A 13928-nucleotide genomic window follows, 5' to 3' on the forward strand; every position below is an offset into this window, starting at 1 on the left:
CTTTTCCAGCCACCTCCCTTGGCGTTGCTCGGGATCAGACCGCCTGCAGGAGAACCCCCGTGTGTGTCTGGGGCTGTGGTTGTTTGCACCTAACTCCTGTCTGCTCTGCTGTACTGTGTGGAGCTCTGGGGAAGCAATCAAGGGTTTGTTCAGGAGAAGATGCAGCTCCCATTGCTTCTTGCCCTCCATGGAACTCTGTGGCTACCCAGGTAGAGATAGGCACATTTTTAATTTTGAGAAAAAAAAATAAAGTTAGGCTTCTCCAAATATCCTGTCAGTGCTACCACCTGCTTATTAAATTATCCAAAGCATAAATATTTGTGTTAATTAGTTTTCTTATATAAGAGCATACCAGAACACTGTGTTCTCACAAATACGTTGAATGGTTAACTCTGGGGATTATATTTCACCATAAAATATTCAAATTAAAATAATGATTTTATAAAATAATATCCTAAGTGACAGATCATTTCATGATAAAAAAATTCTAGAAAACAATTATACTTCTATGACAGTGACCTGCCTTTCAAAATAAAAGATGTTTTGGTGTTACCACATATTTCATTAACTTGGTTCCTTTGAGAAATAACTAGCTTAGGATTATCACCAACTGGTTCATTGTTTTCCAAACAATGACAAATATTACAAAATCTAGCTTCAGTCAAAGGCTGAAACTTTAAACCCAAAACCTCAAATGCCTTTGGTATATAATATCTTATAAACGGCAACTACGGTTTTAAAGAAATTTGGTATTTAGATTTAAAATAATTACTCAGAAAATTATGTATTGTTAGAAATTACAAAGGGATTCCTGCCCCCCAAATGTGTACAAGAACTTTAGTGCCAAATTGCAGTAACTTCCCTTCTCCTACTGGTAGAGAAAAAGGATGAAGTAATAGTTTTAATTAGCATTCTTTTGCTCCCAGCACCTTGAGCTCCAATCATGATATTAGTTAGTCACCATTTTCAATATTTCATAATGCATTATTAGTGCATATTCACATTAGATCAATGTTAGCATTTTTCCAGAAGAAGAGCATAAGAGAAAGAAGAATGTTTCTCATGAAGAGACCTGAAGGACTGATTTGCAAATTATGTGACACACAATATTAAACTGATGCATACACAATATTAGCATTTTCTTTCCTCTTCTAAAGTGGTTATTAATATAAATAGTATCAAAATTAGCATTTTTATGCCACCAACATGTTAGGCAAGCTCTGTCATTGCTAAAATTATGTATCACCTATTGTTTAAAAATATTTGGAACTTTTAAATTAATTTAATGCTAAAGGCTGATGGCTGTAATTAAATTTTACATTTAAAAAATATGCTTGACTCCTTATCTCTTCTTCATTATTAGCTATTTGGTTCTGGAGAGCTGTTTAGCCTTTTAAAACCTGTTCCTTTACCGGTAGAACAATGGGGAATTATGACTGAGTCTCTCCTTAATTGTGTGTGTCCAATTCCATGTCTTTTAACAATAAAAGGCATTTTCTCTATACCCACGTAGCTTACAACTCAGGTATGTTTGACCATGTTCACAGTGTTACTTACTATCATATATACCTATGTGGAGTCATTCAGTGAATAGATACTGGCTAGGTAGTTACTATTTGCTAATAATACATCAGTAAACAAAATGCAGGCTATTGCCCTTGTGGCTTTTATATTCTAGCAGGAAACAGTTACAATTATCACTAACCCTAACATATACGCTAATTATGCCTGGTGCTAGAATATGGCCAATATTATGTGAAAAAGAAAAAGTAAACGAAGGACAAGAAGTTTGGTCGCTGGTGTTAGGCAGTCCGGACAGAGTCAGTAAAGCTTTCGTTGGAGAGGAGATATTTGAAAGAGCACTAGGGGAAGGTGAAGAAGCGTTTTTGTGCTCCTTCTGGATGTTATTTGCTCACTGCTTCCAGTATTTCATCATGAATTATTAGTGCTTATGCACATTGGATCAATGTAAAAGTAAGAAGTATGTCTCTCAAGAGAACTGAAGGACCATTGAAGAGGAGGTGTTTGAAAAAGAACTAGAAGATGGTGGAATTGTGCAGACCATTGCTGGGAGATGAGAGATGGGTGCTGCGGGCAGAGGGAGCACCTGGAGCACAGCCCTGAGGCCGCGTCCTCCTGGTGTGTTCCAGAACTGTACATAGATCAGCCGGGCGGGAGCAGGGATTGAGAAGGAGAACAGGACAAGGGTCACTGGAACCAGATTGAGCAGGACTTTACACAGCTGTGGCTGTTCTCTGGATGGAAGTGGAGAGCCATGGCAGGATTGTACACGGTGGAGTAATCGGACCTGATTTATTCTTGAACCTCTGTCTATTGTACTGAGAATATTAATAGAATATACACATGCGTATAATTCCTTACCCCCACTGTTTTATTGATCTGTTGCCCAGGAGAATGGCTGAGGAAAAAACCTGAGTGGAACACAGACCGTCTTCCAAGTAAGGCAGAGACAGTTCAATTGTCCTTAAGCAGGGCTGAGGTGGGAGGGGGCAGGCATGGGCATTTAGCAAGGAGGGATGGGATGTCGTGCAGGCCCAGCATATTCTGGAAAATCTGTGGTTCCAGTGTTTTAGAATGCATCAACTCAGACGTTCTTACAGGGCTCCTGGTTTACTCCTTATTAACCAGGACCCTTACCTAGACTTAAGGGTTTTCTGGTTTTACAATTGTTTAAAAACTAAAATAAATAATAAAGCAAGAAAAACAATGTATACATAAGTTATCCTATATTTTTCACCAGAGAAGTGAAGCTACTCAAACATTTTAAGATACAGATGTGTGAGATCTGTACGCTAAAGTATATAAAACATTTCTGAGAGGAACTAAAGGAAAAGGTTAAGATATAACTCATTCATGATCTGGACAGTCTAGGCAATCACAAAAATCTCAGAATTCTTTTTTGATAAAAATTTACAAAATAATACAAAAATTCACATGGAAAGGACCTGTAATAGCCGAAAGAATTGTAAAAAATAAGCACTAATTTGGATAGACTTCTTATTTCAAGACTAAGATCAAGGAACAATCATCAAGGAAATTTGTTATTGGATTAACAATAGCCAATAGATGGCTGTAACAGAATGGACTTCCTGAACGAAGACTCATTTGTATATGAACAATCAGACTTGAATAAACTGAAAATGCAATTGATTGGAGAAAAAAATATTATCGTAAGCAAATATCGCCAAAAATTGTTCATTTGTGTGCATAAAAATGAATTTTAATCCACACATCAAATTTACATAAATTAAGTCAAAGAAAATTATAAACCTAAATTTAAAACCTAAATCAAAGATATTAAACAATAACAACAACAAACAGAGTCCTTGGGTTGGACAAAAATGTCTTTATTATAACCCCAGAAGCCTGATTCTTAACAGAAAAAAACATAATAAGTTGGACTTCATTAAAGGAAATGGATAGGCCTTCCGGAGACTAACAGAAATATTTGAAAAACTTATATATGATAAAAACTTAAATTCATAATGTGTGAAATACAATAATAAAGAACTAAAAAACTCAGAGACAGGGAAGAGCTCTGAGCAGATATTTTACCAGAGACATATTGACTACATAAAAGGATATGAAAATATGTCTCAACATCATTAATAATAGCAGGAATGAAAATTAAAACCACAGTGAGACACAACTAAATCTTCATTAGAATCGTAAAAAGACCCATATTAGTGGGGATTTATTTGTAGTAACCAAAGCTGGAAATTACAAAATAACCAACAAAAAAGCAAGTGGATAAACAGATTATAACACACCGATGTAAGAGCGTACTATCTAGTATTAAAAATGAGTGAGTTTTGTAACTCACAGCATGAATCTCAAAGGAAGATGCTCCAGGAAAGATGAAGAGCAAAGGAAAAGTCAGTTGTAAGATTCCCTTTAAATAAAACTTATAAGGTGGAAAATAATCTATAGTGACTTCCAGGGACATAAGGAGACAATTTTGTGTGATGAGTATTTCCATTCTTAGATTATAAGGACGCTTTCACTGCTCTGTGTGTGTGTGTGTGATGTCAATTGTACTTCCTTACAGTTGTTTAAAAACGAAAATAAATCATAAAGCAAGAAAAACAATGTGTACATAAATTATCCTACATTTTTCACCAGAAAACGTACAGTTGTCTCTTGAATTACATGAAGTATCTTTTTGAGAGTTTCATATTATCTGTTTTTTAGATGCTTTCTACTTAATTTTCATGGAAACAATTGTCTCTTCTGTTATTCACAGTAAATAACCTTATAAAATCGTCAATCCAATTGAAAATACCAATAACAAAGTGAGTTGACATACCACGTTTTGAACAAACAACAGAACCTCAATAAGCACCTAAATTAACCGTTAGGTTCAATACATATACACATCATAGAGAGTCAATACATGCTAGGAGAAGCCAGTCTTTCTTGGCATAATTAAGCACATTTTACATATAGATTGAAGATAAACCAACAAGAAATTTATCTAGAATATCATTGAGAAATATTCTATTATACTGTGGTTTGCTGTATCATTAAATGTAGACTTAATACTTTCATCAAAACATTTGCTTAGCTTTTTTAATGTTCCTGCTTGCTTCAATTGCTCATAAATTATTTCCCCCCTTTGTATTTTAGCATGGAAACTAATTCATCACAATGCTCTGGCGTTCAGTGGAGATTCTCGGTTTTCCTATGTTAGGTTTTCATAGTTATTATTTAGAACACATATCCAGTCAATGCAAAAAGAAACTCCATCGCACTTGGAATTGGAAGAGGGTCAGCATGAAGTTATAATTCCAACACATCTCAAACCCTGTCATGTACATTACAGTAAATTCGTGCAAGCCAAATCACTTCCTGAATAACCTCATTCTTTAAAACCATAGCTATGCTTTACACAATATTAGATTAATGATTAATTTCCTTAAATGATTCTAGCACACTTAAAAAAAGGAGCAAATCAAACAATACGTTTTAAGTAAAAATGCACACTTCAGTGTTTTTCTACAATTTTCCAGTTTCCCAATAAAAGAGCTGCGGGGGGAATCTCAGGCTAACCACAAACTGCTGTCAAACATCACCACTGAAGTGAGCCAACATCACCCATGGGGCTCCTCTCTTGGAGACTCTATTCATTATTTTCTAAATCTGTAAACCTATCATTTCCAGGGTTTCTTTTGAGTACTGACATAAAAAGAAACAATCATAATTTGTAAGACTGTCAGTTAAAAATACTCTTTCCCTCCCCCAAAGTGCTGTTCTCAAAGGAAGGGGAAGGTTACAGCACACAACACCTGTCATTCCCGCCAGACCTGGAAAAAGGGGTAGTGGCTCATCAGTTGATTTCAAAAGAAAAGAAAACATTTTGAAACTTGGTTCAAGGAAACTCTTTCGTAACTACGGACAGCATTACTTATTGATCTATAACAAAGAAAAAGACTCAAGGTATGGTTTTTTTCCCTCATTTTATTACTTGCTTCTGTGGCTTAAATTGTCTCTGAGAAAAACGCTGAGTCCCCAGGAAGGTCTGAACGGCCCCACGAATAAAAACTCAGAGCTGTAAAGCAGCTCAACATGGGCTGAAAGAAACGTTTGCCACAGGGGAAGGAAGAGTCCAGTAAGAGCAGATCATTTTCTGTCTTTGATCGAATGTTCTGCAACGTCCAAACTGGACATATAAATGGGAGAATTATAAAAACTGGTGGAAAAATTCCGACAGCGCATTGTTAGGACACAGAATTTGACATCAGACTCAAAGTTCAGGTTGTCAGGTTTGTATTTTCTATGTCACTTTATCTCAGTGTCTGTAAATGTTAATTTCCTTGTGTAATTCCTTTTTTTTTTTACTTAATTTGAAAAATAGGGATAAGAGATGGTATTCTCACTTGAGAACAATAGAGTAATCCTAAGCTAAAAACTAGTAAATATCTAATAAATGATAGGTCTACTAATACTATTCACATCACTGCTAAAACTTACATTAGACAGATGAGCAGTTATTCAAAATATTCCCTTTCAATTTTAATTGAATAATTTAAAAAATGCTTAAACATTTTAAGGGATAAAACAACCATATTAACATATGTGACTTAGCTCTTCTGCAGCTTAAAGTGACAAAAGTGCTTTCTTTTAAGAAAATAATTTCTTTGTAGAAATGTGAATATAATTATACAGACTCAGTACATTAAGATTGTCTTTGGATCATCTCTCTTTATTACTTATAATAAAAGATTTGAGTGCTGAAAAGCTTCAGATCACAGAGAATCATCATCATGCTAAAATTATTTCCTGTTGTAGGGACACTTCCTCGGTCATATCACTGTCTGGTCTTTCCGTTTGGTCACTATTAGTTTAAATATTAAGGTGCAGTATCCCAGCAATCTGCCCAAGGAGGAAATTCTTTTTTCTATGTATGTGTGAAAATGGAGAATTTGTTAAACTTCTCTTGTCTTGATAAAAATCATTTTAAAGTGAGAACACTGAAAGAAGTAAGGAATGAGAGAATTGGGGATTGTGAGAGTCATTCTTCAAAAAAAAAAATTATAAGCTGCCAGGAAATCAGAAGAGTAGACAGACAACAGTGAGAGAGTGAGAGGAAAAGTTCCGAGGAGGGTAAATTAGCTCGAGCCCATTAAAGCTATAGATCTAAACTTAAATGATATCTGGGATGAAAACAAAACTCAATTATGTCTTCTAAGAAGTTTGAAGATAGACATGGCGGCATAGAATTGGGTTCCAGCTTTTACATTCATCTATGTAGTTAAACTAAGGTAAACTTTGCCAACCCCAAGGAAGTCCCTGAGGCCGAGGTCTCAGTCAACGGAGGTTGATGAAGCCAAAGTTTGAGGACGTGTCCAGGAAACACACAAACCACAGAGAAATGGGTGACTTTTTTGCTCAAGGGGAATTTGGGAAATTCAGTATTTAAAAGAGAAGGCTTACGGGAAAACAAAAAACAGGGGCGGTAGTGAGATGAATGGTTACATTCTTGTGAGGCCCAGGAAATCTGTTTTACATAAGATGAGGTGGAGAATGACTGATTCTGTCTTGTCTCTGTTCTGCACCTGGAAAGACAAATTTGTGGTTAACATCTCCCAGTGTGGAATCAGATTGATTTTGTATGTTCTTCTTTATTTGAAGTGAGCAGAGAATTTCCTTATGATTTGTGGGGCAGCCTTGTAGATGCTGAGACTTTTCCCTTCCACAGGATTCTGGCTCACGCAGGGTTAGTAACAGCTCTCCGTTGGGAAGGGGACCTTGCATAACTCAGCCTCCAGGGCTTACTTTCCTTTTTTTAAGGAATTTGATAGGGAGAGGTCCTCAGATTTTTTATTTCTTTTATAACTACACATAGAAATAAAATTTTACAAAATATTATTGGAGAGCACTTTATCATATAGTAGACACTGCTTATTTACTTTCAAATAATAAGTTCTACTCTACACAGTAAATATGGATAACCAAATCAGGCAAAATAATTGCTATATCAGTGTGTATTGTTCCAGTTTGATTTCATTGATAAATAAATAGTTTACTACTACATTCTTAGTACTAAATAAATCCATATAATGGTTTGCTAGTAATGGCCAGGATTTGGACTGTCTTCATTGATCTCTCATCTGCATTAATAACCATTGGTAAAACCCTTTTAACTGGAAACACTGGCTCCATTTTTGCCAGTTGGCCAGTGGGCCCACTCACTTCTCTGTTATTCTAAGAATTATGTCTAATCTGAATCAGCAACGTTTGAGATGTTTGATGTGTGGGATATGTGATTTCATTCACTACCATTTAGTTCAAATTTTTAATTATTTGCAAATTATAATACTTTCCCAGCTAATGAGCATCATATTACTCAGTCTAAATAAAAGCTCCCCAAGCTTGTAATCTTACCACTTTGGAAGGTGGAGGTGGAAAGATTTCTGGATGTCAAGAATTTGAAACCAGCTTGAGCAGGAGTTAGACCTTGTCTCTATAAAAAAGAAATAGAAAAACTTAGCAAGGTGTAGTGGCATGTGCCTGTAGCTCTAGCTACTCTACACAGGAGTATGTGAGTCGGAAGGGTCTCTTGAGTCTGAATATGAGGTTCCAGTAATGACGCAGGACATCAGAGCAAGCCCCTATTTCCCAAAATAAATAAATAAATAAAGAGAGAGAGAGAGAGGAGTGGGAGAAGAGACAGAGAGAGAGAGATAAGCTTTCTAAATACTTTAAATAACTTATTTAATTTTTTTTGTTTTTAGTTATTATGGCTGCAGAATAGTTGTATACATTGTAGGGTACCTGTGAAGTTTTCATACATAGGCTTTTCCTATGCTTCGATCTGGCAATTAAACAGTGAGAAAGCATTTCTAGAGTAGGGAAGATTTATTGAAAGATTATGTTATCTCACTATCAACAACGTCTTTAATAACATTTGAAAATGAGAATAATATAAATGTTCAAGTAAAGTCCATGCCTAAATAAATTGTGAAACAGCATGACAGTTTTCTAGTATTTAGAAAATAATCACATAAATATGCAATGATAATTTCATTATAACTTAGAGTATAAGGGAAATTTAAAACATGATTCATTCATTTTATAAGCAAGAAACCGATAAAGATACACAGATACAACTTGAAAATTCTGAGTGAAAAATGAATAGAAAATGTGATATCACATTTCAGATGAGGGCTGTGGTAGGAAATTTGGTCTTTGAGCACAAGACTTATTACAGTGCACCTCAACCTCACAACTGGCAGGCTACCTGTAGAGATTTATATACAATCTGTGTTACTATACACCGTTTACGATATTGCCAAATTGGACAGTTGAGTGAGCATGTGAACCAAATGTCATTAAGTTTATGAGGTTCAGAAACAAAACAGTGTAAGTTCTGAACGTGATGTGTGAATATCATTTAACGTCCATGATGAATGACATAAAACGGGGTAGTGAAATGAGCGACATTAATTTTATCATAGAAAAGAAATATCAACTCGGTGGATGTGGATATATGGGTATAACATAGGAATTGTTTTTTAAAATCAGTGATTTCCACATCTCTGGGAAGGATGCCTCATGACTAATATTCAAAGACTTGTTGCAGTGACTCGTGACACTGGACCTCTTCTGAAGTTAAGTCCCAAGCAAAACACTGTGTAGAGAGTAATTATGTGAACTTTATATTTATGTGATACATGCAGACCCTTAACAATGGGGAACATATTTGCATTAACGATTTGTATAGATCTCCTGTTGTTTCAAGATCATAAATGCCTCCTACTGATAACTTAATCAGCACGCTTCCAAGACCACGAATAGTGATCAATCTTGATTTCTTGGAACTGTTTGGTAAGGAAACAAACAAAAAGAGAGAGAGAGATTAAGTTGTTAAAGAAAAAGCAGCAATTCAGGGTTACATAGTAGCATTGAAAGAAGAGTATCTGGTGGTTTAATTCCAGCATTTTTCCCTCCAACCTTCAGGAAAGACACCAGGGTTAACTGGAGGTCGCTGCTACATCCACAAATCCTGCTTATCAGATGTCAGTTATTTACTCGACATCAGAAAAATAAATAATACCCCAAGGTAAATGCCACTTTAAGATCGCTTTTCTGTCATTTTCCTTCCAATTCCTCGTTTGGGAGCTCTCTTTTTATCCTGTTCTTCCTCAGAAACAGCTTTGCTTCTGGTCATTTATGTTTATTAATGATTTTATTGTAGATTTTTTTTTCTTTTTAATGTAAACCAATACATACTAGGTGACAGGGCCTATGAATTCAATTTATCAATTAATGATAATGTTAAACATATCATAGAGATTGAAAAATGTGTGTAAAAAGCAAGAAAATTGGGGTGTTTTGGAATGGCATCCTGAAGAGAAAATAATTACCACGAATGGGAATAATAAAGATGGGGCTGATCAATGCCTCACCCAGTTTGCTCTCGTAACCCCAACCCAGACAGGTGTTCCTGAAGGACGACTTTTGGGACAATGACAAATGCTGTGGCATGACCACAGTATCTTGCCAATTTCCAGCAGGCTACTCCTTTCTACTTACACTTTGATATATTCCATTTCCCTCTACATGCCACAAAAGGGAGTAAACATAAAATAAACTCACGAGAGGAAAATTTGCATGATAAACAAAGGCCATATTAAAGGGGCCCCTGTAGGGCCAAGGGGAGCCTTTCCAGGTTAGTCAGAGGGAGTCTGGGGCGAGCATATGGGACCTCCAGCAAATCCTCAGTGGACCTCACATAAACGAAGATTATTATTTACAAATGCATTAAGTTTGAAAGGTTTAAAATCTAAGACCTCAAGAAACACTCAGATCAGAACGGCACAAAATTAGAATATCAATAGCACGCAACAAACAACATGTGACAACTGGTCACCACAAGGAAAGAGGGAGCCACCTCGCCAGAAACAGAACGATTCTGTTTTCTCCTTCGATTCTTCCGGAGGAAACCTACACTTTCAAGGCACAACTTGAGCACAGTACTACAGAATATGTTGCTGAATGCACAGACATGTTTAGTATTTGCCCAGCAAATCATCATGTCTTTTAAAAGTATCCTTAAAGAACAGCCTGTGGCAGTGACCAGTATCACATCCGTAACGATAGCGATGATGACTGTGAACCCCACTGTATCCTTAAAGAACAGCCTGTGGCAGTGACCAGTATCACATCCGTAACGATAGTGATGATGACTGTGAACCCCACTGTGCGAGGAGCATGTTGGCAGGATGACCAGCGTGCTCTTTCCTAACCTGTCTGCTCACAGGTTTCATGTTTATAGATTTAAAAAAAAAAAAATGGATCCTCTTACAGTTCTGATTTCCTATCATTTTAAAATACAATATGTTTAGTAAAAGTGGGAGGCTAAATCAGTACGTTTCTGGGCTTCTGACACTGATAAAATTTATAAGATAACCACCACAGGAAACATTACCTTGTGTAACCCCGATTTTCAATAAGGAAAATCCTAAGAGGCAATCACATGTGTCCACCAGGCCAGTGCGATTCATACCATGAATGTCTTGCGCCACAAAACAATGTATTATTGAAAACATGGCTAACTTCAAAAATGTTTTGAAACGTTATAATCAATATTGGACCATTTAAAGATGATTCCTCTGGTTTAGAGTACTTTTTACACGCTCACACATTTGAGGTTTAAGTTTCAACTTGTACAAAAACTGAATAGAAGATATCAGGAAATAGTTACCTTAACAAGTCAGTGCATGATTCCGGCTCAAGCTAGGGCTTAATATACAGTCTAAACACATAATTTTAAACTATACAAAATAAAGTTAACCCATTTATTCTTTACTGTATTTATTTCAGAGGGTAGTCATGAATTTTTCCAAATATTTAGAATTGTATGAGGAAAATACACTCTTCAAAACAGGTTTATTTTTCAAGTCATTGTAATTGCAAGTGATATAAACGCCAATTTGGGGACCGAAAATGTAGCTATAAATATGGAAAGACACATGAGTAGTGCTGAAAAGCAAGATGAACTACACTGAGTCAAAAATATTATCAGTTTTGTTCCTTTGAATATATTTCCAAATATGATTTGTTCAAAGATTATTTTCTTGTTGAAACCCAATTTCTATTTCAACAGAGAAAAAATCTCTTCGGGGGAATACAATTCGGCAAAATTGCTTTAAATTATACCAACTTGTATATTGGTATTTTGCTAAGAAAAATCAATGGTAGCAGTCAACTCTTTACAAAAGTTTCATTAAAAATCACCTCTGTGGTCTGATATTTTCTTTTTCTGAAGTCAGAGGTAAGGAACATTTTTATTTTGTTTAGGCTGTTTGACCAACTACCGGCTTCAATTAAAATTCTTAGCTGGATCTGCTCACTCTGAAGTAGAGGAAATCAAAAGAAGGTGTCTGCTCTAAAGCAAGAGTTGGAATTACTAGAATTATTCCTGCACCTTAAGAGCTGAAACATTTATATTTTAAAATTATCACCATTCCCGCATGTTCAAAATTGCATGAAGTTACATAAAACATATTTTGTTCATATAATTGGTAGTTTGAATAAATAGTGATAAGAAATATATTTGCTCATTTTTTTAATTTTCAGACATTCTCAAATATCTCACCTGAAGTTTTAATTTCTAACATAACACATCTAGTTATTTATTAAATCAAACACATATATTGGATTCTAGTCCTCCGTTGGGCAATGGTGGAATGGTGTTGAATTACAGAAAGGCTAAACAGATGCATTTGACCACTTTAATTATGAAACATGTGTCAGTGGAGAGAGCAACCCAACATTATGAATACAAAACAGAAACTCCTAAAAACAATTGCATAGAAAGGTTAGCTGTGCTATAAGACCATGTAGTCAGAATATTTGGACTAAAGTTGAAAAAGTTGTGGAGGAAATTACTCTGGGAAAGTAGCAAGGAGGGTGTTAAGAGTTGAAAAAAGACTAGGAGATAACTAAGAAAGCAGAAAGTTCTCTGTTTCAGGAAAAGCCAGTGTAGGGAACTCTGGTGCTAGAAAAAGGCTGCACGGACATAAAGAGAAAACGCTGAGTAGACTGTCCGGCAATATGAGCCACAGAAATATTTTGAACTTTGGTCAAAAAGCAATGGAATCACAAAAAAGCCTTTGTCATAATCAGACCTGCATCCCGGGAAGAACATCATCATGGTCATGTAGAAAACAGGTGTCGGTCACTTTGGCTGGCAGTTCCAAGCCAAGGGATGTGAGTCAGTTTCTCTGTCACATCTCAACGTGGGCTAAGAGTTGTCCAGGGTAGCACGTGTCCCAAGAAGATTCCAAAAGTGACCTGGATGGGGGGAAGGGGGGCAATTTACCTATGATACATTTTGGAATTCCAGGGGAGTCAATTCCATATAAGAAAATAATTTGACCAAAGAAACACAAGGATTAGAAGGCAGCTGAAATTATCACTTCCCATTTCCTCTTTCAGGGACTGCTACCTATGGAATCCATCTCCCCGTACAGCCTGCCCAGCGACCACCCACAGGGAACGTCTCTCAAGCAGCCTGTGCCTCTGGGCCCATTTTGAGGCAGCAGCCAGCCGTACATCAACCCCACGAGGCTCCCCATCCCTCCCTAACTCGCCTCGTGGATTCCGTGTTCTCATACTTATTTTGCATTCCCAAAATGAAGCTTTACTTCATCCTAAGAACAAACTGCTTTCCAAGGAAATTGAGAGTTATTCAAAACATTTTTCCAAACTAAAGTCCACAAGCTTATGTGAAGGGTGTACAAAAGTGATGTAACTGAGAGAGAGGGTCCTGGACTGAACCGGATTGTGGAGGGGAGTATGACTGCTGTTTTGGACGTGGTAAGCTTGAGAGGGACAAAGCACAGATTTGGAGCCCAGGGAATAGGTCTTGCCTAGAGGCACACAGGTGTGCACCTGCTCATGTGCCATGAAGCAGCATCCACCTGTCTGGTGTGGCTACCGAGGGTGACGCAGCACCATGCCCCAAAGCAATCAGCCAGGAGTTCCAACCTGCTACATTTGAGTACAACCTGATACTTTGTAGACTGCTCAGCACCAACACAAATAGAAAAATTGTTTCATTAATTAACTGAAACTAAATTAAATAAAGGTAAAGTAAATATGTCAAAGTCAAAAATCAGCTATTATTAAATCTAGGTTAACAATGTACAGGTATCTTTGATTTCATTCTTTCAACATTTTTCAGTTTATTTTTTCAATAAAAATAGAAACGTGGTATGGAAAATATTAATGCACACTGTTCAGCTATTAATTTATACGTGGACTAAAACAATATGATAGGCTTTTATGTACGTAGGTCTCAAATAGGCTTAGTAGTGAAAGCAGTTTTGGTAAACAGATGATGACCAAGTTGAATAGGTGAACACATGGAAAATGGGGGGGAGTATTCTTTTCCTTTGACT

At 36.4% G+C, this 13928-nt stretch overlaps 1 long non-coding RNA gene across 1 annotated transcript; it reads left to right on the forward strand.

Moving 5' to 3' along the window:
* Nucleotides 1–5506: 5506 nt before the first annotated feature.
* Nucleotides 5507–13577, forward strand: LOC128572005 (uncharacterized). Its single transcript, XR_008376020.1, has 3 exons — nt 5507–5783; nt 9481–9583; nt 12964–13577. It is a non-coding gene; the product is annotated as an uncharacterized LOC128572005 (long non-coding RNA).
* The last annotated feature ends 351 nt before the right edge of the window (nt 13578–13928 follow it).

This window comes from Nycticebus coucang, chromosome 19 (genome assembly GCF_027406575.1).
Source record: "Nycticebus coucang isolate mNycCou1 chromosome 19, mNycCou1.pri, whole genome shotgun sequence".
Taxonomy (NCBI): domain Eukaryota; kingdom Metazoa; phylum Chordata; class Mammalia; order Primates; family Lorisidae; genus Nycticebus; species Nycticebus coucang.